At 44.4% G+C, this 23,324-nt stretch overlaps 1 protein-coding gene across 1 annotated transcript in view; it reads left to right on the top strand.

Annotated features, from left to right (window-relative positions):
* The first annotated feature begins 211 nt into the window (after positions 1–211).
* LOC141106401 (membrane-spanning 4-domains subfamily A member 4A-like) overlaps positions 212–23,324 on the top strand; it is a 72,898-nt gene continuing 49,785 nt past the window's right edge. Inside the window, exon 1 of the mRNA XM_073597163.1 lies at positions 212–377. The gene's annotated coding sequence lies outside the window, so the exon portion shown is untranslated. The remainder of the gene's footprint in view (positions 378–23,324) is intronic.

Here is a 23,324-nt window from a genome sequence, read left to right as displayed (position 1 = left end):
CCTAATAAAATACATTTACATTTTTGGTTGTAACATGAATAAGCGTGGAAAATTTTAAGGGATATGAATACTTTTTTAAGACAGTCGTTTTAAGCAAAGAGCAAAAGGCAGCCTGCCAACACAGGTAAGATTTGTATTAATGTTAAAACGACATAAGATTTCAAATGGCATGTTTTGACATGTACATTAGCTGCATTGCATACTTTACAAACTCTATACAAAGTTATGAATTCTTCCGGAAACCATTGTCACTAATATAGGAGACCTAAAGGTAATATGAGAAGCTGGTATAGCTGCATGCTCAGGACTCTGAAGAAAAAAACACTTCCTGATACTTACATTTGAATCTAGACTTAGAACACACCAAGCAACAAAAGGCGTGAGTATAAATGTTTATTTATATGACACTGTTGTCTATGGACAGCAATTGGCAACGTTTTTATACTTCCTCCAATGCATATGGACACTTAGAATTGATAAATACTACTGACCCACTCTAGTTATATGCTTGATTCAAAGGTGGGCACTATATGACTATCGCTCCTGACCTTAAAGGTGGGCACTATATGACTATCGCTCCTGACCTTAAAGGTGGGCACTATATGACTATCGCTCCTGACCTTAAAGGTGGGCACTATATGACTATCGCTCCTGACCTTAAAGGCGGGCACTATATGACTATCGCTCCTGACCCTAAAAGGAAATCATAAGAGAATCAGGGAGGCTATTATTGCTGATCATTCCTTCTGAAAATGTTAGTTCTCTGGCTGTCATACTTGCACATTGTATGTGTGAACCTGTAGATTGGAGATGTTGGATTCAAGCACTGTGTTGTTTTTTTCTTAGATGAAGAGAACATGGGGTGTACTAAACCCAAATTAATGAAGCACCACACTATGTGTTATGAATCCAATATAATTTGTTTCCTCATATCACATATCACTACACATTTAATAGTAATAAAGACAGACAATAACTTGTAACTCAAAATAACTTAATGGAAGGAATTTTACTGAGAACTCTCTATAATACTGGACTAGTACAGGAATAAAAAAGCAGTGTGTGTCGGTGTTGATGAGGGAAAAATTGTACATTGTAGCATTCTTGGTCAGTGTTCATAGTTGCATTGTGTGCGGTGTAAGGGAGTCGGTGACCATTGTCAATGCAAAATGGTTTGTCTCAACCCACTAACTACCATAGAAAATAAAGGAAAAATGTTTAAAAGAAAACAAATGCAGCCATCACATCTAGGAATATGTAAAAGCAATATAATACATTTTTGTTTTTTGGATTTAATGCACTTTAACAGCTACTGGGTAATAATCTACTGGGCTATGTAAAAGCAACTACAGGGCGCTGCAATCTTACTACTGGACAATGTCATTAACAGCTGGGCTCTGTGAAAACCCTGTTAGGCACTATAATAACATTGCTGGCACGGGAATAACGACTACTGGGTACAGAGCTACTGGGCACTGTGATAACAATACTGGGCATTGTAATATCAAGTGCTGGGCACTGTGAGAACACTTGTGGGCACTGCAATAACACTGCTGGACACTGTGATAATCTACTGGGCACCACGAAAACGGCTTGGTTCATCTTGTAACTGCTGGGTACTGTTGTAGCTGCTGGGCACTGAGAGAAGCCCTGTGTACTGTGAGAATATCAGGGCGTGGCCAGAACCGATAGGCTCTGTAAAAAGAATGGTCTATGGTCTCATGTATAGATCAGCAAAAATAAAAAGGTTTGCAATATGACAGTATACCAACATTTTGAGTATCCTCATTAGGTTAGTGGTAAACATGCCCTCCATGAGGACATGCGACACATTGAACATTCCGCTCCATGTATATGTTCCTCGAGCAGCTATTCTAGGGTGAGCAAGTTGTTCATTTAGAAGCCCACATTCTAGATCTAAATAACCAACTTGCAACATTGTGGAGCATTAACAACTTGGAGAGGAGTCTGGGCCTTACCCATCAGCTGCAGTTTGAGGACATTATAGAGGAGGGTATATACAGTGGGGACGGAAAGTATCCAGACCCCCTTAAATTTTTCACTCTTTGTTATATTGCAGCCATTTGCTAAAATCATTTAAGTTAATTTTTTTTTCCTCATTAATGTACACACAGCACTCCATATTGCCAGAAAAACACAGACTTGTTGACATTTTTGCATATTAAAAAAGAAAAACTGAAATATCACATGGTCCTAAGTATTCAGACCCTTTGCTCAGTATTTAGTAGAAGCACCCTTTTGATCTAATACAGCCATGAGTCTTTTTGGGAAAGATGCAACAAGTTTTTCACACCTGGATTTGGGGATCCTCTGCCATTCCTCCTTGCAGATCCTCTCCAGTTCTGTCAGGTTGGATGGTAAACATTGGTGGACAGCCATTTTTAGGTCTCTCCAGAGATGCTCAATTGGGTTTAAGTCAGGGCTCTGGCTGGGCCATTCAAGAACAGTCACGGAGTTGTTGTGAAGCCACTCCTTTGTTATTTTAGCTGTGTGCTTAGGGTCATTGTCTTGTTGGAAGGAAAACCTTCGGCCCAGTCTGAGGTCCTGAGCACTCTGGAGAAGGTTTTCGTCCAGGATATCCCTGTACTTGGCCGCATTCATCTTTCCCCCAATTGCAACCAGTCGTCCTGTCCCTGCAGCTGAAAAACACCCCCACAGCATGATGCTGCCACCACCATGCTTCACTGTTGGGACTGTATTGGACAGGTGATGAGCAGTGCCTGGTTTTCTCCACACATACCGCTTAGAATTAAGGCCAAAAAGTTCTATCTTGGTCTCATCAGACCAGAGAATCTTATTTCTCACCATCTTGGAGTCCTTTAGGTGTTTTTTAGCAAACTCCATACGGGCTTTCATGTGTCTTGCACTGAGGAGACGCTTCCGTAGGGCCACTCTGCCATAAAGCCCTGACTGGTGGAGGGCTGCAGTGATGGTTGACTTTCTACCACTTTCTCCCATCTCCCGACTGCATCTCTGGAGCTCAGCCACAGTGATCTTTGGGTTCTTCTTTACCTCTCTCACCAAGGCTCTTCTCCCCCGATACCTCAGTTTAGCCAGACGGCCAGCTCTAGGAAGGGTTCTGGTCGTCTCAAACGTCTTCCATTTGAGGATTATGGAGGCCACTGTGCTCTTGGGAACCTTAAGTGCAGCAGAAATTTTTTTGTAACCTTGGCCAGATCTGTGCCTTGCCACAATTCTGTCTCTGAGCTCTTCAGGCAGTTCCTTTGACCTCATGATTCTCATTTGCTCTGACATGCACTGTGAGCTGAAAGGTCTTATATAGACAGGTGTGCCAAGTGTGTGTGGCTTTTCTAATCAAGTCCAATCAGTATAATCAAACACAGCTGGACTCAAATGAAGGTGTAGAACCATCTCTAGGATGATCAGAAGAAATGGACAGCACCTGAGTTAAATATATGAGTGTCACAGCAAAGGGTCTGAATACTTAGGACCATGTGACATTTCAGTTTTTCTTTTTTAATAAATCTGCAAAATGTCAACAATTCTGTGTTTTTCTGTCAATATGGGGCGCTGTTTGTACATTAATGAGGAAAAAAATGAACTTAAATGATTTTAGCAAATGGCTGCAATATAACAAAGAGTGAAAAATTTAATGGGGTCTGAATACTTTCCGTCCCCACTGTATATGAAGGTACAGGAGTCCAGGGTAAGGCAGGGCCGCTGGAACACCAACACGGATCCCACCGGGGTTAGAGCGTAAGATTCCCTAGGGCGCGGAGTCTAAGAGCCAGCAGGTGTTCACCAGAGCCTCTAGTGGTGAGGATGGACTGGGCTGCAACTGGCTCCAGGTCGCGACCCCCAGGGTCCCCCAGCTCACGCCCACAGCAGGCAACAGGAGGATAGGGATAGTAAGATAATAAGCCAAGGTCAGGGCCACAAGCAGACAAGGACAACAGAGTTCACACCAAAGGTTCAGGGTCACAGGAAAACAGGGATAGTCGGGGACACGCCAAAAGGTCAGGGTCACAAGCAGACAGGAATAGTTGAGAACACGCCAAGGTCGGTAACAGAAACAAACGTAGAGCACACGGGAAACAGGAAGCCAAACACACAAAGGTTGATCAGCAGGGCTGGCCTGCAGTGCACAGGTTAATATAGAGTTCACTGATAGGAGCTGGGGTAGAGCCATGCTAGAGGAGAGATTACAAAAGCAGTCAGGTGAGAGTCAGCTGGTATCTAGAGATTAACACATGGTGACAGGTAAGCTGACAGACAAACTCTATTGCATAACCATGACACCTACACCAGAGAGGTCTGCTGGAGCTAAGAGAATTGAAAATATGGCTGAGGAACTGGTGTAAGAAGGAAAGTTTGGAGTTCATTGAGAGCTGGGCTCACTTTTCAGTCAGTTACTGGCTCTACAGTAGGGATAAATGGCACATAAATGAGAAGGGTGCAGCTCCGTTGGGAGAATAAATAGTTAAAAGTTTGGAGGGGTTTTTTAAACTAGGCCCTCGGGGGGAAGAGTCAGAAAGGAATCTACCATGCCCAATGCAGGAGGTTTGCCTGATGCTAACTGTAATCCAAGAGTAAGCAGCAATAAATTACTAAACATAAGTAAAAAAGTAAAAGGTATATACACAAATGCTAGTCTGGCTAACAATATGGAAAAGCTAGAACAACTGCTATTTGAGAAGGATTCTGACATCATGGACGTATCCGAAACCTGGTTAGACAACTCACATGACTGGGCTGTAAATATCCAACAGTACACACTGTTTCGGAAGGACTGGTTAGGTAGGAAAGAGGAGGGACATGCCTGTATGTCAAGAACAATCTGAAGTGTGAGAGATTACATCATTAATTTGACTTGTGAGGGTGCGGAATTGTTATGTGTGTGGAGCGTCACGTGAATTAAAAATTTGTTAAATTACTGATGAATGTTTGATATAAGCCCCTTAATATAAGGGGAAATGTGGTTGCTCTCAGAGATTGAAATGTCCGGAAGTTATTATAGGATACTTCGCATATCCTGATATTGATTGGACAAACAGAACTTCACAACAATGCCTGGTACACACGATGAGATTATCGGACGAACAATCATCCTTTTTTTTTTTTGCATGCTAATCTCAGATCGAATCTGATGAGTTTAGTAAAGTCACAAATATTTGCCTACGACATAATAAAAATTCGGAAGTGATGTCATGTGTTGTAATGCATTTATATTGCATTTTTGAACGACAGCTGTACTGATTAAACGAAAATCGTACGATCTGGCATTGTACAAAGAAAATTTTCGTGCATGTCCAATCAAATACGATCGGATGAACTGTCCTGATTGTCTCTCGAAAGCTCTGTGCTAACAATCAGATAATCGTACGATCGCTCTGAAATCTGTATTTTTCGTACAATTTTCTGATCGTGTGTACCAGGCATAAGGCTCAACATTTCTTGAATGTATTCCAGCAAATTTTTTATGGGTCAAAAGGTAGAAGCCACAACTGGAAAACATGCTCTCTTGAACCTACTAATTTCAAATAACACATAGCTGCTTGCAGATGGGAAAATTAGGGACAACTTGCGGCAACAGTGATCATAGAATAGTCTATAAGGTTAATTAGAGGAAAGACAGACATGTTGGTATAACAAGAACCTTGAATTTCAAAAAGGTTAACTTTAAAGCGTAATTTCACCTTTGTTGAGAAAAAAAAACATTCCCCTCTGGCTGATCTATGTACATTGCAGGCGTTTTAACAAACTTTGTTGCAGATTCCTATCTTTTGTTATTCTGAAGAAATCACTGTCTCTGTTCCTCTGTGCCCCTGTGCTCACTGAGTCTAATGGGAGTGGTTTCATAATTATCAATCAGCTGCAGCAGCTGTAAGGCACTAATGAGGAAAGCTGCTAGGCCTGCATCCCTTTAGATGTGATTTTTCTTTGGGAGCATTGTACAAAAAATTACATTTTTGTTGCAGGGGATGCCTGAAATCAAACTTGTATCTTAGTGCGGACTTCTGGGAAAATCAGTGAGCCAATCACACAAGCACTAAATGATGTTTCCAGCGGGGCGTTCTGTACACATTCTGTGTAGAGAACACCTCCAGGTAGCCATTATGTATTGCATTTTCAGAAAATTACAGAACTGCAGTTTGAAAGAAGGGTCATTTTTGTTAAAATTCAATTACAATATGATTTGTGAAGTAATTGTATACACTATATTATTTTTTTTTTTATTTTGCTAGCTTCTTCCTCACAAAAGTGCAGTTATGCCGTGTACACACGAGCGGACTTTCTGGCATACTTGGTCCGACGTTCTTCCCGCCGGACTGTCCGGCGGACTACCGCCGGACTTTCTGAACGGACGGACTTGCCTACACACGACCAGACTTTCCGGCAGGCTAGATCCGCCCATCTTTCCGACTGACTTTCGCCGGAGTTGCGGCAGACTTTCAGAATTAACGGACTTGCCCACACACGGACAAGTCCGTTCATTTTGAACGTGACTCAGGTACGACGGGACTAGAAAAGGAAGTCAATCTCGCCGCTTTTATTGGCGAGATTGATACCTTGCAAGCCCCGTCGTGGGACATACCAGGATGGCATGGATTTTAAGGGGAACCCCCTACGCCGAAAAATCGGCGTGGGGTCCCCCCCAAAATCCATACCAGACCCCGATCCGAGCACGCAGCCGGACGGTCAGAAAAGGGGGTGGGGACGAACGAGCGCCCCCCCTCCTGAACCATACCAGGCTGCATGCCCTCAACATGGGGGGGTGGGTGCTTTGGGGGAGGGGGGGCGCCCTGCGGGGCCCCCCCACCCCAAAGCACCTTGTCCCCATGTTGATGAGGACAAGGGCCTCTTCCCGACAACCCTGGCCGTTGGTTGTCGGGGTCTGCGGGCGGGGGGCTTATCGGAATCCGGGAGACTCCTACACTAAGAGGGCCCCCAGATCCCGGCCCCCCACCCTACGTGAATGAGTATGGGGTACATGGTACCCCTACCCATCCACCTAGGGAAAAAGTGTCAATAATAAAACACACTACACAGGTTTTTGAAGTAATTTATTAGACAGCTCCGGGGGGGGTCTTCTTCCGGCTTCGGGGGTCCCTCCGGTTCCTCTTCTCCCAGTGTTCCAGTTCCTCGGCACCGGGTGATGTTGACCACGCCCCCTAAAACGTCACAGTCCCAGCATGCCCAGGGACTGTGACGGCATAAGGGGGCAGGGTCTCTGGCTATATAAGTCACATCGGAGCGCTCAGACACCAGTCCAGCCGGAGAGACCGTCGTGTCAACATCTGGAGAAGAGAAGAGGGAAGAAGACAAGAGGCCAGAAGTCCGGACCTCCGCTGGCAAGAGAGCGGCATGAAGATAGCGGAGGAGCTGGCTGAAGAACTGGAACACCGGGAGAAGAGGAACCGGAGGGACCCCCGAAGCCGGAAGAAGACCCCCCGGAGCTGTCTAATAAATTACTTTAAAAACCTGTGTAGTGTGTTTTATTATTGACACTTTTTCCCTAGGTGAATGGGTAGGGGTACCATGTACCCCATACTCATTCACATAGGATGGGGGGCCGGGAGCTGGGGGCCCTCTTATTATAGGGGGCTCCCGGATTCCGGTAAGCCCCCTGCCCGCAGACCCCGACAACCAACGGCCAGGGTTGTCGGGAAGAAGCCCTTGTCCTCATCAACATCGGGACAAGGTGCTTTGGGGTGGGGGGGGCCCCGCAGGGCACCCCCCCTCCCCAAAGAACCCACCATCCATGTTGAGGTCATGCGGCCTGGTGCGGTTCAGGAGGGGGGGGGCGCTCGCTCGTCCCCACCCCCTTTCCTGACCGGCCGGGCTGCGTGCTTGGATCGGGGTCTGGTATGGATTTTGGGGGGGACCCCACGCCGATTTTTTTCGGCGTAGGGGGTTCCCCTTAAGATCCATACCAGGCCTGGGATGCCCCGCACTCGCTGCAATAGGAAAATTTGTTTTTCCTATTGCAGCGAGCGCGAGATGCAGTACTCTGCCCTTGCGCCGTATCTGGTCCGTCGGACCAGCATACAGACGCATGCAGACGAACGGGCTTTCCGTCAGGAACTGAGTCCGGCGGACTAAGATTTAAAGCATGCTTTAAATCTAGGTACGGCGGACTTTTGGGAAAAAAAAGTCAGGCGGAGCCTACACACGGTCAGATTGTGCGGCGGAAAGTCCGACCGTGTGTACGCAGCATTACCCTTTAATAAGCTGTGTCACTGCGATTACTGGGAGGCTGAGTTCACACTGCAGCACGGAGCGGCTCACAGCAGGAGTCCGGTGCGTCTCCGTTCACAGTTTCAGGTCCGATTTCAGCCCATATTTTTGGCTGAATTCAGACCTGAAACGGACCAAAAAATGCACAGGACTCCTGAGCCATTCGCACCGAAGCCACTCCTGACATTTGAATTGGATGTGGGGAAACCTGCATCCAATTCACAATAGTGTGAACCCAGCCTGATACTAAACAGGACTAGGGATGAGCCAAACGCCCCCCGGTTCGGTTCGCACCAGAACCTGCGAACGGACCGAAAGTTTGCACAAACGTTAGAACCCCATTGAAGTCTATGGGACTCGAACGTTTGAAATCAAAAGTGCTAATTTTAAAGGCTAATTTGCATGGTCTTATCCTAAAAAGTGTTTGGGGACCTGGGTCCTGCCCCAGGGGACATGTAAAAAAGTTTTAAAAACTGCCGTTTTTTCGGGAGCAGTGATTTTAATGATGCTTAAAGTGAAAAAAAAAGGTGCAATATTCCTTTAAATATCGTACCTGGGGGGTGTCTATAGTATGCCTGTAAAGTGGTGCTTGCGGCTTTAATGTAATGTCGGGTCCCGACAATATGGATGAAAATCAGTGAGACAAACGGCATGGGTAACCCCGCACACAAATTAAAAAAGGAAAGGTGTGGGGCCCCCAAGCCCTATATACTCTGAACAGCAGTATACAGGCAGTGCAAACAAGACAGGGACTGCAGGTTTGTTGTTAAGTAGAATCTGTTTGTAATTTTGAACTGGTACATTTTTAAAGTGTAGCTCCAGCCAAAAAATGTATTTTTAAGCTTTTTGGAAAACATAGGGAAGGGTTATCACCCCTGTGACATTTGTTCTGCTGTCTGTGCTCCTCTTCAGAAGATTTCACCTCACTTTCTGTCACAATGACAAATGTTTTTTGAAAATTTGGGGGTTTTAGTGAAACAAGGATTAGTGATAAAGCATCAGTGGAAAGGAGAAATGTTTTTTCCATTTTAACTTTTACAGGAGAGAATTTCCCTTCCTAGGGGTAGATTTCATCTCACTTCCTGTTGTCTCCTTCCGTTTGCAAGTAGGAGTCATTTGTAAGTTGGATGTTTGAAAGTAGGGGCCTGCCCTATATACTCTGCAGAAATTGTGGCCTTAGGTGTTGGTTTTGCCACAACACTGTAAGCCCTCACAGGGCCCTGCTGTGAAATATTAGATCAAGAATTGTAATTACATGCCCCTGTTGAACAGGGGCAGAAAAATTGGGCCTTTGGTGATGGTGGTGGTGCTGGTGCCACAACACTGTAAATCCTCACAGTTACTCTTGGTGGGTGCTGGAACGGGTCCTGCTTTGAAATATTAGATCAAGAATTGTAATTACATGTCCCTGTTGAACAGGGACAGAAAATTTGGGCCTTAGGCACTGGTGCTGGTGCCACAACACTGCAACCCCTCACAGATACTCTAGTTGGAGCGCAGGAACGAGCCCTGCTGCAAAGAATTGCATCAAAAATTGTAATTACACGCCCCTGTTAAACAGGGGCTGAAAAATTGGGCCTTAGCCACTGGTGGCAGTGTCCAGAAACAAAATATTCTTACAAGCTTTCAGCTTGGCGTGGCCAAGATGGCGATCTGAGAGGAAGCAGGTTTTAGAGCTCTGCTGGAGATCCGTCTTTATATCCGTTCTCCTGGCCCCTTTTCTCACTATAAACTAGCCAGAACTGTTCCGGATGCCATACAAAACTAGGCACAGGGGGAAGAAGCTTTGATTTCCACCAGGTGAGGAGGAAACAACTACACAAGTGACTCCCCACGTGCAAACCTCCCCTGGCAGTGCAAGAAACATGGCGTCCCAGACGGACATGTAGGAGAAGTCGGACGTGCAGCGACTTGGCTCCCAGGAGGTAATGGCCGCGATAGTTTCATGCCAAACTGCCCTGACTAACAAAATTGAGGCTGTACAACTTGAAGTTAGCCTCATTCGGCAGGACTTTGACATACTCCGTGCACGGGTGTCGGAAGCGGAGCAGCGTGTGGGGCTAACGGAAGACACGGTCACGGAGCACACAGCGTCGATCCGCACCCTACAAACGAAGGTCAGAGCGCTGGAATACAAGGTGGACGACGCAGAAAATAGGAACAGGAAGAATAACCTCCGCCTCGTAGGTATGCCGGAGGGAGCGGAGGGGAAAAACCCCACGGTCTTTATGGAAGAGGTACTAAGAAAGCTGCTGCCGGCTGCGCAGTTCTTGCCATACTTTACGGTGGAACGTGCCCACAGGATCCCTCCAGTCCCGGGGCCACCAGGTTCTAATCCTCGCACTCTATTCTTTCGGCTGCTCAATTTTCAGGACCGGGACGAGATACTCCACGCAGCTCGCAGAGCGGGTGAGCTGAAATACCAAAATACCACCCTGATGTTCTTCCCTGACTTCTCAATGGAAAACAAGCTTTCAGCTTGATCATTGAGGAGGAAGAGGATAGTCACTCAGCATAACAGGATAGTCACACAGCATCAGCATAAGCAGTCTTGAAGGGATCTGACATTTACAAAAAAAATTATTCGGTTACATCAGCATCAGGTGCTTGGTATCTGGTGGTGATCCAAGACTGATTCATTTTTATGAAGGTCAGTCAATCGACCGAGTCGGTGGACAGACGCACCCTGTGATCGGTTACAAAGCCTCCAGCAGCACTGAATGTGCGTTCCGAAAGAACGCTGGATGCAGGACAGGCCAGTAGCTCAACTGCATACTGTGCAAGCTCTGGCCAGTGATCCATCCTCACGACCCAGTAACCCAGAGGATTTTCGGTGGGAAAGGTGTCCAAGTCAGATCTTGCCCCTAGGTATTCCTGCACCATGTAAAACAGACGCTGACGATGGTTGCTGGAACTGATCATATCTTGGGGCTGCAGACTAAAAAATTGTCTGAACGCATCGGTCAGACGGCCACCTTCTCTGCCGCTCCTTCTTTTACTGACCGAAGCCTCAGCAACACGTTGTCCAGAAACAGGAGTTTGTAACCTCCCAGTCTCTGGGAACGCGTTGCACAGACCTTTCTGCAAGGCCTCCCAAAGATGTTTCATCCTCTGCTCCCTCTGCGATGGCAAGATAAGGTCCGCAACCTTACCCTTGTAACGTGGATCAAGGAGGGTTGCCAGCCAGTATTGATCCTTCTCCTTGATACCACGAATACGAGGATCCTTCTGCAGACTTTGCAGGATCAGGGAGGCCATGCAGCGTAGGTTTGCTGAGGCATTCGGACTCAATGATCCCTTAAAGACTGCTGCTGATGCTGAGTGCCAGGCTCCACCTCCATACTGACACAATCCTCCTCCTCCTCCCCCTCCTCCTCGTCCTCTTCCTGGGTGATCAGCAGGCACGCAGGAACACTGTCTGGATAAAGGGGGCCTTGAGAGCTAAGGAAGTCCTCCTCTTCCTGCCTCTGTTCTGCCTCAAGTGCCCTGTCCATTATTCCACGCAGCGTGTGCTCCAACAGGTGGACAGGGGGGAAAGTGTCACTGATGCATGCACTGTCACTGCTCACATCCTCGTGGCCTCCTCAAATGGTGACAGGACAGTGCATGCACCCCTGATCATGGCCCACTGGCGTGGGGAAAAAAAACAAGCTCCCCTAACCCTGTCCTGGTGCCATAGTCACACAGGTACTCATTGGCCCTCTGTTGCGTGTGCAGCAGCTGCAGCATGGCCAACATTGAGTTCCACCTAGTGGGCATGTCACAGATTAGGCGGTTCTTGGTTAAAGGTTAATTCAGGTTAAATTACTTTTGGAGGTCTGCCAGCCAAGCACTGGCATTATATGACCAGCGGAAATGCACACAGACTTTCCTGGCCTGCCTCAGGACATCCTGTAAGCCCGGGTACCTGCCCAAGAACCGCTGCACCACCAAGTTAAGGACGTGAGCCAAACAGGGCACATGGGTCAGTTGTCCCTGTCGGAGGGCGGAGAGGAGGTTGGTGACATTGTCGCAAACCACTATTCCTGCCTTAAGTTGGCATGGCGTCAACCACCTCTGAACCTGCCCCTGCAGAGCTGACAGAACCTCTGCCCCAGTGTGGCTCCTGTCCCCCAAGCACACCAGCTCAAGCACTGCATGGCATCTTTTGGCCTGCGTACTTGCGTAGCCCCTTAAACGCCTACAGAGCACCGCTGGTTCCGAGGACAAAGCACAGGAAGAGGCCATGGAGGAAGAAGAAGAGGAGGGGGTGGAGGAGAGAGGTGTGTCACAATCATTAGCATTTTGGAGGCGTGGTGGCGGAACAACCTCCAACACTACTGCACCTTGTCCTGCATCCTTCCCAGCTGCCAGCAGAGTCACCCAATGCGCCGTGAAACTTAGGTAACGTCCCTGTCCATGCCTGCTGGACCATGAGTCAGCGGTAATACAGTATGCACCTTACCGCTGACCGCCCTGTCCAGCGAGGCATGGACATTGCCTTCCACATGCCAGTAGAGAGCCGGAATCGCCTTCCGTGAGAAAAAGTGGCGTTTGGGTACCTGCCACTGAGGAACCGCACATTCCGCAAACTCACGGAAGGGGGCAGAGTCTACCAACTGAAAAGGTAGCAGTTGAAGTGCTAGCAATTTTGCCAAGCTAGCATTCAACCGCTGGGCATGTGGATGGCTGGGAGTGAACTTCTTTCGGCGGTGCAGCAGCTGGGGCAGGGAAATTTGCCTGGTACAATCTGACGTCGGTGTACCGAAAGCAGATTGCCCACAAGTACTTGGCTGTGACACACCTAATTCTACACCTTCATTCCTCTCAGTGCAGGTCTCAGACAGGACTGAAGGTATAGTGGGGTTAGAGATCTCAGCTGATGAGGAGCAAGGAGAGGTCCCCTTTGTTCTTTGGTGTGGGTATTTTAGATACGCTTGCCAACGAACTGCATGGCAGGTCAACATATGTCTGGTCAAGCACGTGGTGCCCAAGCGGGAGATGTTTTGGCCACGCGAGATACGCTTGAGACATATGTTGCAAATAGCAGCGGTGAAATCTGATGCACTCATCTCAAAAAAGGCCCACACCAAAGAACTTTTGGAATAACACGCAGAGACAGCAGTACCCTGCACATGTGGAGCTTTGCGGTGTGATGCAGTCAGTGTGCTGCCCTTAGGCTGGCCCCTGGAGGGCATCCTGCCTCGTTGGTGATGTGCCTCCTCCTCCTCTCTCCTCTCAGGCACCCACGTTGAGTCAGTGACCTCATCATCCCCTCCCTCCTCATCACTGGAGCAAACCTGGCAGTATGGGACATCAACACACTAGACCAGTACAGAGAAGCCAAAATCACCCCAAGAAGGCTCAGATGCGACCTAGGTCCCAATGATGGGTTAATAGACGAAAATCTATCAAGGACTTGGTTTGATTTCTTCAACAGCTGTGAAAATAAATTACTAGACACCATAATTGAAAGGAGGAGAATCAAACTAAAAAAGATAGAATTCACCATTAGTAACATCAAAGATAACATGCTACCACATGTAGAAACGAATGAGTATAAAACTAGAGCGACTAAATTACAAGAATTTTTAACTAAACTGGACAATGAAGTAAAGAATAAAAAGGTTAAAAAATATCAAAGGGATAAAAAAGATTATTTGGAGGGGAAAGTGTACAGGTGGCAGGAAGAGGAAACAACCACCAATTCTGCAAACACATCCCTGGATGAAGAGATGGACATTAGGGATGTGGTTGCAGACACAAGAAATAGTGGAACACCAGGCACCCCAATCGCCAATCTAATAAGAAGAGACACTAGGACGTCAACACATACCCCAAGTAACAATCAGAAAAAAGTGAATATTCAGAAACCCGAGCAAGGGAATAACATCACAAATGCACCCCCTTATCAACCCCTGATGGGACAGTACCCCAGACCCTGGAGAGGGGGTTACAGAGGCAGGGGTAGAGGTTATTACAACTACAACCAAAACTATGGCCCACCCATGTGGCAGGGGGTATGGCGGGATTGGAGGGAACCCTGCAAACCACCCATGCCAGTATTCCAAACCAGCAGAGGGGGCTGGAGCAGGAGCCCCCAGGATGCTGGAGGAAATACAAACCAAAGAGAAAAAGAGGCTGCAGAGGGGGAGGCAAAAAGGAAAAGAGAAAATTAGGGGAGGGAATTTTTAATTTAACGGACATAACATTCACCCAGGAAGAACTATTGGTACTAGATAGCGGAATTAAATATGCACCTAGTGCAACTTTTAACCAGTTTGAAGCATTTATTGACTTGCAGAAGTTTATTAGAAAATTAAATCTAAAGAAACATTTTTTAGAAAAGGGAGAACCCCAACACCAACCAAATGAAACAGGATACAAACATAGTCAGTTGAGGAACAGGTCCACATTCAAACCCAGGTCTAACACCAATCAACACATAGAAGTGTTCAAAAGGATAGTGGAGAAGGAAATGAGAAATATCAAACCGGAAAAGTGCAATAAAGATAGAATATGGCAAGGTCTGAAAAAACTGGAAAAAAGGAAAAACATAGTAATCCGACCAGCAGACAAGGGGGGAGGGGTAGTGGTCCTAACCAAAACAGGACTACTACACAGAGTTGGAAAGATTGGTAAAAGACATTAGCACATACCAACCCCTAAAAAAGAATCCTAATAGAGAACTTAAAAAGAAATTGAAAGATTATCTAAATAAGGGCATAACAGATAAAATCATTAATAAAAAAGAAGGTAGATACTTGTTGACAGAGGCACCAAGAATACCAGTAATATACCAGGTCCCAAAAATTCATAAAAACAAAACCAAACCACCAGGGAGGCCCATAATCAGTGGCATTGAATCAGTATACTCTAGACTGGGGGAATACTTGAACGTACTCCTCCAGCCAATAGCAGGAGAGGGCAAGGCATTCCTCAAGGACAGTAAAGATGTAATCAACAATTTAAAAGATATACAGGTGGACGACTCCACACTACTGGTAACACTGGATGTGGAGTCGTTGTATACTAATATAAAACAAACAGATGCCTTGGCAGCTGCAGCATGGGGAATGAAGAACCTATCAGACCTAAAATTAAAACAAAGAAGGTTTATCCTGGAGGGACTAAGGATGGCTATGGGGAACAATTTTTTCTGGCACGATCATAACTATTACAGGCAAATTAAAGGGGTGGGAATGGGCAACAAGTATGCACCGAGTGTGGCCAACATCTTCCTGAGTAAATGGGAGGAGGAAGAAATCTTCGGGAGATGCTGGCCACACTTGCTGTTATACAAACGCTACATCGATGATATTTTGATAGTGTGGAAGGGAAGTCAGGAACAGTTAGAACAGTTTATCCAACATATTGGCTGCAACCAGTACGATATCAAATTTACAGCGACAATACATCAACAAAGAATTAATTTTTTGGATTTGGAAATTTATAAAAATAAGAATAAACTTGGGACTAGAACACATTTTAAAGAAACCGACCGGAATGGGTACATACCGATGGGGAGTTGTCACCATCCTCAGTGGAAAAAAGCCATTCCGAAGAGCCAGTTTATCAGGATAAGACAAAACTGTGACTTAATAGAGGACTATTTCCAGCAGACTGATATCCTGATAGAGAGATTTATAGACAAGGGCTATAAAAGAAATGTACTGGAGGAAGCACGCCTGAAAGTAGCCAATATGGATAGGGAATCAACTCTAATAAACAAAACAAAGAACCATAACCAGAGTAACAAAATACCATTTATAACAGGATTCAATAAACAATATAAAGCATTAGAGAACATTATAAAAAAACATTGGCCTATAATCAGCAATGATCCACAACTAAGCAAGGTATTACCACAAAAACCAACATTTCTGTACAGAAGAGCAAGAAGGATCCGTGATAAGATAGTAAAAAATGTGCCAGACCCCCCTAAAACTATGTCAACTTTTTTCAGTCAGAAGGGTTTCTTCAGATGTGGGAAATGTAAGGCTTGTAGATCTACCAACAAAAAAGATAGAAAGATAACGAACTTTATGTCGAACACCAATGAACAAACATACAACATCGAGAAATTGATAACATGCTGTAGTACACATGTCACCTACGTACTGGAGTGCAGCTGTGGACTACAGTACGTAGGCAGAACAACCAGAGCCCTGTCAGTAAGAATAGGTGAACATGTCAGAAACATCAAAAAAGGATTCAAACATCACAGTGCATTCAAACATTTTAGGGACACACACGGAAGAAACCCCCAACATTTAAAGTTCTATGGAATAGAAAGAATAGAGAAAAACTGGAGAAACACCAATATGAAAAGAGAGGTGTCAAGGAATGAAACCCATTGGATATTTAAAATGGACACGATGAGGCCAATGGGGTTGAATGTGGAACTCGACATCAACTGCTATCTGGAAGATTATTAACCACTTCAATACCGGCGTATAGTCATATGACGTCCACAGATGGGATCTCCCATCCTGGGTGGACGTCATATGACGTCCTGGGATTCCCGGCCGCCTAGGGGGCGGGCGCGCGCGCCCGCCGTGTTCCTCGGGACCCTGTGCGTGTGCCCGGCGGCCGCGATGTCCGCCGGGCACCCGCGCTTGCCGGTTAAACGGGGTAAACCGTGGATCTGTGTGTGTGTAAACACACAGATCTACAGCCTGTCAGCTCTGAGGAGAGCGATCTGTGTTCCCAGAACGGAGGAACACTGATCGGTCTCCTCCCCTTGTACGTCCCCTCCCCCTACAGTTAGAAGCATTCCCTAGGAAACATATTAACCCCTCCCCGCCCCCTAGTGGTTAACCCCTTCACTGCCTGTCACATTTACACAGTAATCAATGCAATTTTATAGCATTGATCGCTGTATAAATGTGAATGGTTCCAAAAATGTGTCAAAAGTGTCCGATGTGTCCGCCATAATGTCGCAGTCAGGAAAAAAAATCGCGATCGCCGCTAAAAAAATAAATAAATATATTTTTTTTAAAAACGCCATAAATCTATCCCGTATTTTGTAGATGCTATAACTTTTGCGCAAACCAATCAATATACGCTTATTGCGATTTTTTTTACCAAAAATATGTAGAAGAATACGTATCGGCCGAAACTGAGGAAAAAATTAGTTTTTTTAAAAAAAAATTGGGATATTTATTATAGCAAAAAGTAAAAAATATTGTGTTTTTTTCAAAATTGTCGCTCTTCTTTTGTTTATAGCGCAAAAAATAAAAACCGCAGAGGCGATCAAATACCACCAAAAGAAAGCTCTATTTGTGGGGAAAAAAAGGACGTCAATTTTTTTTGGGTACAACGTTGCACGACCGCGCAATTGACGTTTAAAGTGTAACAGCGCTGAAAATTAAAAATTGGCCTGGGAAGGAAGGGGGTGAAATTGCCCGGTTAATACTAACTTTTCATAATAATTTTAATTTTATTTTATTTTATTTTACATGATTGTATTTTTTTATTTGTTGATTATATTTTTTTCATAATTTTTTTCAAATTTTTTTCATTTTTTCATTCATTTAAATTTTTTTCATTTTTTTCATTTTTTCATTTTTTTCATTTTTCATTTTTTTCATTTTTTCATTTTATTTATTTTTTCATTTTTTCATTCGCTCATTTTTTATTATATATTTTTTTATTATTTATTTCATTTTATTTTATTTTATTTCATTTTATTTTTAGTATTTTTTCTAAAGTTTGTCTATTATTATCATATTTTTATTATTATTTTTTATTTTTATTTTTAACTTCATGTAAAAATTTTTTGCACATAAACATTGATCTTGGGATGGTATAAGGACAGATAGGGGTCAATACATTTTTTTACTTTTCCCAAAAAAAGTTTATTTAAGTAAATGGATATAGCAAACAAAGTTTTGGTTTTGCTGTTCCATATTGCCTGCAAGTCAGTACAGGCTGCGGAACAGGAAAGATGTTAGATATGTTTAGCAAATTGTAAAAGCCTCTCCAGCAGATATAGATGGATCCCGGAATATAAACACATCCAAATATATAATTTAAGAAGAACATAGTAAGGAAAAGTAGTTGCAGTAAGGGGAACGGGGTATGCATATCTAGGAAACGCAAAGTGGGCAAAGGCCCTCAGTCAAAATGGCGACATAATAAAGGAAGTTACAAAAGAAACAAAAGGGAAAAAAACCCTTAGTTAAGATGACGGTAAACTTACTTCCGGCCATACGCAGTATAAATAGAACACGCACCAATCATACGGCAGCTTCCTGATGACGCATACTGTGATGCGAAACGCGTAGAGGCTGCTGGGAGATTTTTTGCATCAGGTGATCGGAAACGTCCGTGGCTGGTGAGGACGCGAACGGGAACGAGGGGTGGAGCGCAAGCAGAACGCGGAGGTCACACATTACACACAGGCGGACCATGCAATAGTTCAACACCCATCCTTAACTGCTGGAATAGCTTAGTGCCGGCTCGAGGGCACTGTTAAATGTGAGTGTACACTTTTCTTTGGATTTTATATAATAAAAAGTTTTAAACGCATTGCGCAATGATCGTTTGTCCATATACTTTCATATGAGGAACACTAAAGTTCAAGCATAGCCGGTGAGGAGTGTTACTAAGGTGGAGTGGTTATCCCATGAATGAACCAAAGGCGCATCATTTAAGAAGGATCTGGTGAGTGGCCAATCTAAAAGGTGGTGGTGTGTCATTAAGTCACATACGAAAATAGAAGGAACACAGGAGCACGTTAATCACAGCAATTGATAGAAGATTTTGAAGCATTTTTTTGGGACTTTGTGATATACATTGCACATGTCAGTTGATTTATGTTTTTTATTTATGTTTTTGGTTCACTTTGGTGATTTGTACACATGCAAATGACATAATTTATGGGATATTGTTTTAGGATATAAAATACGTTTTTTTGACACAACAATAGGAAGGGAATGTAATACTGTGAGTGGTGTAGATATAGGAGTAGCGCATTCACACACATTAATTATCAAAATCAACTGCCTGCCTACAGTATGAGAACACCACCAACCTTCTACAGGTAGCTTTAGCTGAACAGTGCAGAGGTCGCATTACACTAACGTGTAAATAATTTAGCTGCCTGCGGTAGTGATAGGATCAGGAAAACACCACCAACCTTCTACAGGTAGCTTTAGCTGAACACTGTGCAGAGGTCGCACTACACTAACTTGTAGCTTTAGCTGAACACTTTTCGGAGGACGCACTACACTAACTTGTAGCTTTAGCTGAACACTGTGCAGAGGTCGCACTACACTAACTTGTAGCTTTAGCTGAACACTGTGAGGAGGACGCACTACACTAACTTGTAGCTTTAGATGAACACTGTTCAGAGGACGCACTACACTAACTTGTAGCTTTAGCTGAACACTGTGCAGAGGTCGCACTAAACTAACATGTAAATAATGTAGCTGCCTGCGGTAGTGATAGGATCAGGAAAACACCACCAACCTTCTACAGGTAGCTTTAGCTGAACACTGTGCAGAGGTCACACTACACTAACGTGTAAATAATGTAGCTGCCTGCGGCAGTGATAGGATCAGGAAAACACCACCAACCTTCTACAGGTAATAAAAATAAAAAACTGCGCTGAATTGGAGTGGATAGCTGCGGTTATAAGTGGGGTACACCAAATAAAAGTAAAGAAAACAAAAAACTGCGCTCAGCCTTATACATGTGAATAACAATGTGATATGAAAAAAGAATATTTATTCCTTATAGTGCCTATAAAGTCCAAGAATATAAGTGAATTCAAATCTTCAAAGAACGATCAAAGTTGATAGGTGCACAGACGGATCAAATGGAACAGCAAATAGTATATAGAATGCTTACCAGATGGCAAGCCAAATCAAACGAGTGGATTAAACCCAGCCTGGGCCTTTAAGGAACCAATCCCGGTGCATATGAGCAATACTTCCAATCGTGAAGAATGAACGTGAATTCAAACGAATTTATCCCAAAAAAATTTAAATAAAAAACATAGTGTAATATTGTCAACAAATAGGAAAAAAAGAGAAAGGAAAGCCCTTACACAGTGATGAATCATAGAGGATCATATAAAACACCCAGTGCCCATAAACACACACAGGGTCTCTGTGCAAGTGTCATAAATAAATAAATAAATAATGGAAATGAGCCCAATGGTGAGTAAAAACAAAAAGCTTGCACAGTTACTGCTTACTGCTTACTTATGTTAATAGAAGAAGGTAAATTAAAACGACAACCACCGGATAGTTGAATGGTAGGGGTAAACACAAAGTGCCGCAAACCTTCTACAGGTAGCTTTAGCTGAACAGTGCAGAGGTTGCACTACACTAACGTGTAAATACTTTAGCTACCTGCGGTAGTCATAGGATCAGGAAAACACCACCAACCTTCTACAGGTAGCTTTAGCTGAACACTGTGCAGAGGTCGCACTACACTAACTTGTAGCTTTAGCTGAACACTGTTCAGAGGACGCACTACACTAACTTGTAGCTTTAGCTGAACACTGTGCAGAGGTCGCACTACACTAACTTTGTAGCTTTAGCTGAACACTGTGAGGGGAAGCACTACACTAACTTGTAGCTTTAGATTAACACTGTGAGGAGGACGCACTACACTAACTTGTAGCTTTAGCTGAACACTGTGCAGTTGTCGCACTACACTAATTTGTAGTTTTAGCTGAACACTGTGAGGAGGATGTACTACACTAACTGTAGCTTTAGCTGGACACTGTGTAGAGGTCACACTAAACTAACCTGTAGCTTTAGTTGAACACTGTGAGGAGGGCGCACTACACTAACTTGTAGCTTTAGATGAACACTCTTCAGAGGACGCACTACACCAACTTGTAGCTTTAGCTGAACACTGTGCAGAGGTCGCACTACACTAACTTGCAGTTTTAGCTGAACACTGTGAGGAGGACGCACTACACTAACTTGTAGCTTTAGCTGAACACTGTGCAGAGGTCACACTAAACTAACCTGTAGCTTTAGCTGAACACTGTGAGGAGGACGCACTACACTAACTTGTAGCTTTAGCTGAACACTGTGAGGAGGAAGCACTACATTAACTTGTAGCTTTAGCTGAACACTGTGAGGAGGAAGCACTACATTAACTTGTAGCTTTAGCTGAACACTGTTCAGAGCATGCACTACACTAACTTGTAGCTTTAGCTGAACACTGTGCAGAGGTCGCACTACACTAACTTGTAGTTTTAGCTGAACACTGTGAGGAGGACGCACTACACTTACTTGCAGCTTTAGCTGAACACTGTGCAGAGGTCACACTAAACTAAACTAACTTGTAGCTTTAGCTGAACACTGTGAGGAGGACGCACTACACTAACTTGTAGCTTTAGCTGAACACTGTGCAGAGGTCACAATAAACTAACTTGTAGCTTTAGCTGAACACTGTAAGCAGGACGCACTACACTAACTGTAAATAGCCTAGCTGCCTGACTGTGGTACTAATAGGATCAAAAGAACACCAGCAATTTTCTTCAGGTAGTTGTAAATACTGTAACAAGACAAGCCTGCCTGTCAGTAGGAAGATAACAGGAACGGATCAGTGTATATATATATATATATATATATATATATATATATATATATAAAAATATATACATACACACACACATACACACAACACCTGGGATGCATATATGTACACAATACACTGTAAGTGCAGCTAACTGACTGACTGCCCTGCCTAATCTATCTAACTCAAATGAAATGACACTGTCTCTCTCTCTCTCTCTCTCTCTCTATCTCTCAGCAAACCAGAACACACTACACAGGGCCGCTGTGCAGGCGGCCTTATATAGTGTGGGGCTGTTTTAAACCCCCTGAGCCATAATTGGCCAAAGCCACCCTGGCTTTGGCCAATTACAGCTCTCTCTACTGACGGCGCTGTGATTGGCCAAGCATGCGGGTCATAGTGCATGCTTGGCCAATCATCAGCCAGCAATGCACTGCGATGCCGCAGTGAATTATGGCCCGTGACGCGCCACACGAATTTGGCGCGAACGACCCATATCGTTCGCAATTCGACGAACGGTCGAACAGACGATGTTCGAGTCGAACATGGGTTCGACTCGAACACGAAGCTCATCCCTACTCCTCATATGCCACTCAGGAGTTTTCCCAGCCAGTCAGAACTTGCTTTACAAAGGAAGTTGATGCCATTCTCTCAAGTCAAAAACAAATATAATGTCCTCTTCTTTAGCACACATGGGACTTTACTCCCTAATTTCTTAAAATCTAAAGGGTATTTCATGGATCCTTCTCAGGTCCTCCTGGAAATGCCCCAGCCTATAATTGGAAAATGAAAAGAGAAGGAGCACAGTGATGAGCTCATCTCATTCTCGCCTGTTGGCGAACTGCTCACTGATCTCAGCTTTGGCACTGCAAATGTGATTCAGTCATCAGCATATGACTCCACCCCCCTTGTGTGTTAAGTCCAGCCAATCAGAACTTCCTCAGTAGAAATTACTACCTTCTATGAGAGCAGTTTGTCAATAGGCAAGCATGCTTTATGATAAGCGATATTGATTTATCTATCTTAGAATATGGAGGTGGAGTAAGAGAGACCAGCTTCTACCATTATTATCAGCCCAGTTGGGGTATAGCACTGTTTGGCCTCCCTATATTACTGAAATCACAACTTTGAGGTGGGCAGATTTGATTTGTCACTGGGTGGAGTACACTTTTCTTTGCACAGTTGGAAATGCAAGAAGAAGATTTTTTAATATTCAAGCTACTTTTGGTTTGGTGTTCAGTGGCTTCACTTACACTTTGGTCTTAAGTTTCCCAAAAAAGCATGGAAATAATTTGATCATTTGAATATTGTTACATGTATATGGGGGATTTATATTTCACATATATGTAGCACTCTGATGTTTAGGCAGGGCTGCTATCAAATGTAGTTGCCAGGCGATAGTTGCCTTGGCCAATGGTTAGGAGATCAATTGATTTGAATTCTGTAATTGCTGCACTTCTCTCTTCTGTCACTAGGTGGCATTATATCTGGTGACATTGGATAAGAGAAGGGCATAGCAAGGACAGATTATGAATGAATGGGGTGTCTCAGCCAATGGGCAGGGATTTTCTTTGGTCCCT

This window comes from Aquarana catesbeiana, linkage group LG08 (assembly GCF_042186555.1).
Source record: "Aquarana catesbeiana isolate 2022-GZ linkage group LG08, ASM4218655v1, whole genome shotgun sequence".
NCBI classification, from domain to species: domain Eukaryota; kingdom Metazoa; phylum Chordata; class Amphibia; order Anura; family Ranidae; genus Aquarana; species Aquarana catesbeiana.
The sequence above is the reverse complement of the archived record's forward strand: the minus strand, read 5'-3'. Positions and strand labels throughout refer to the sequence as shown.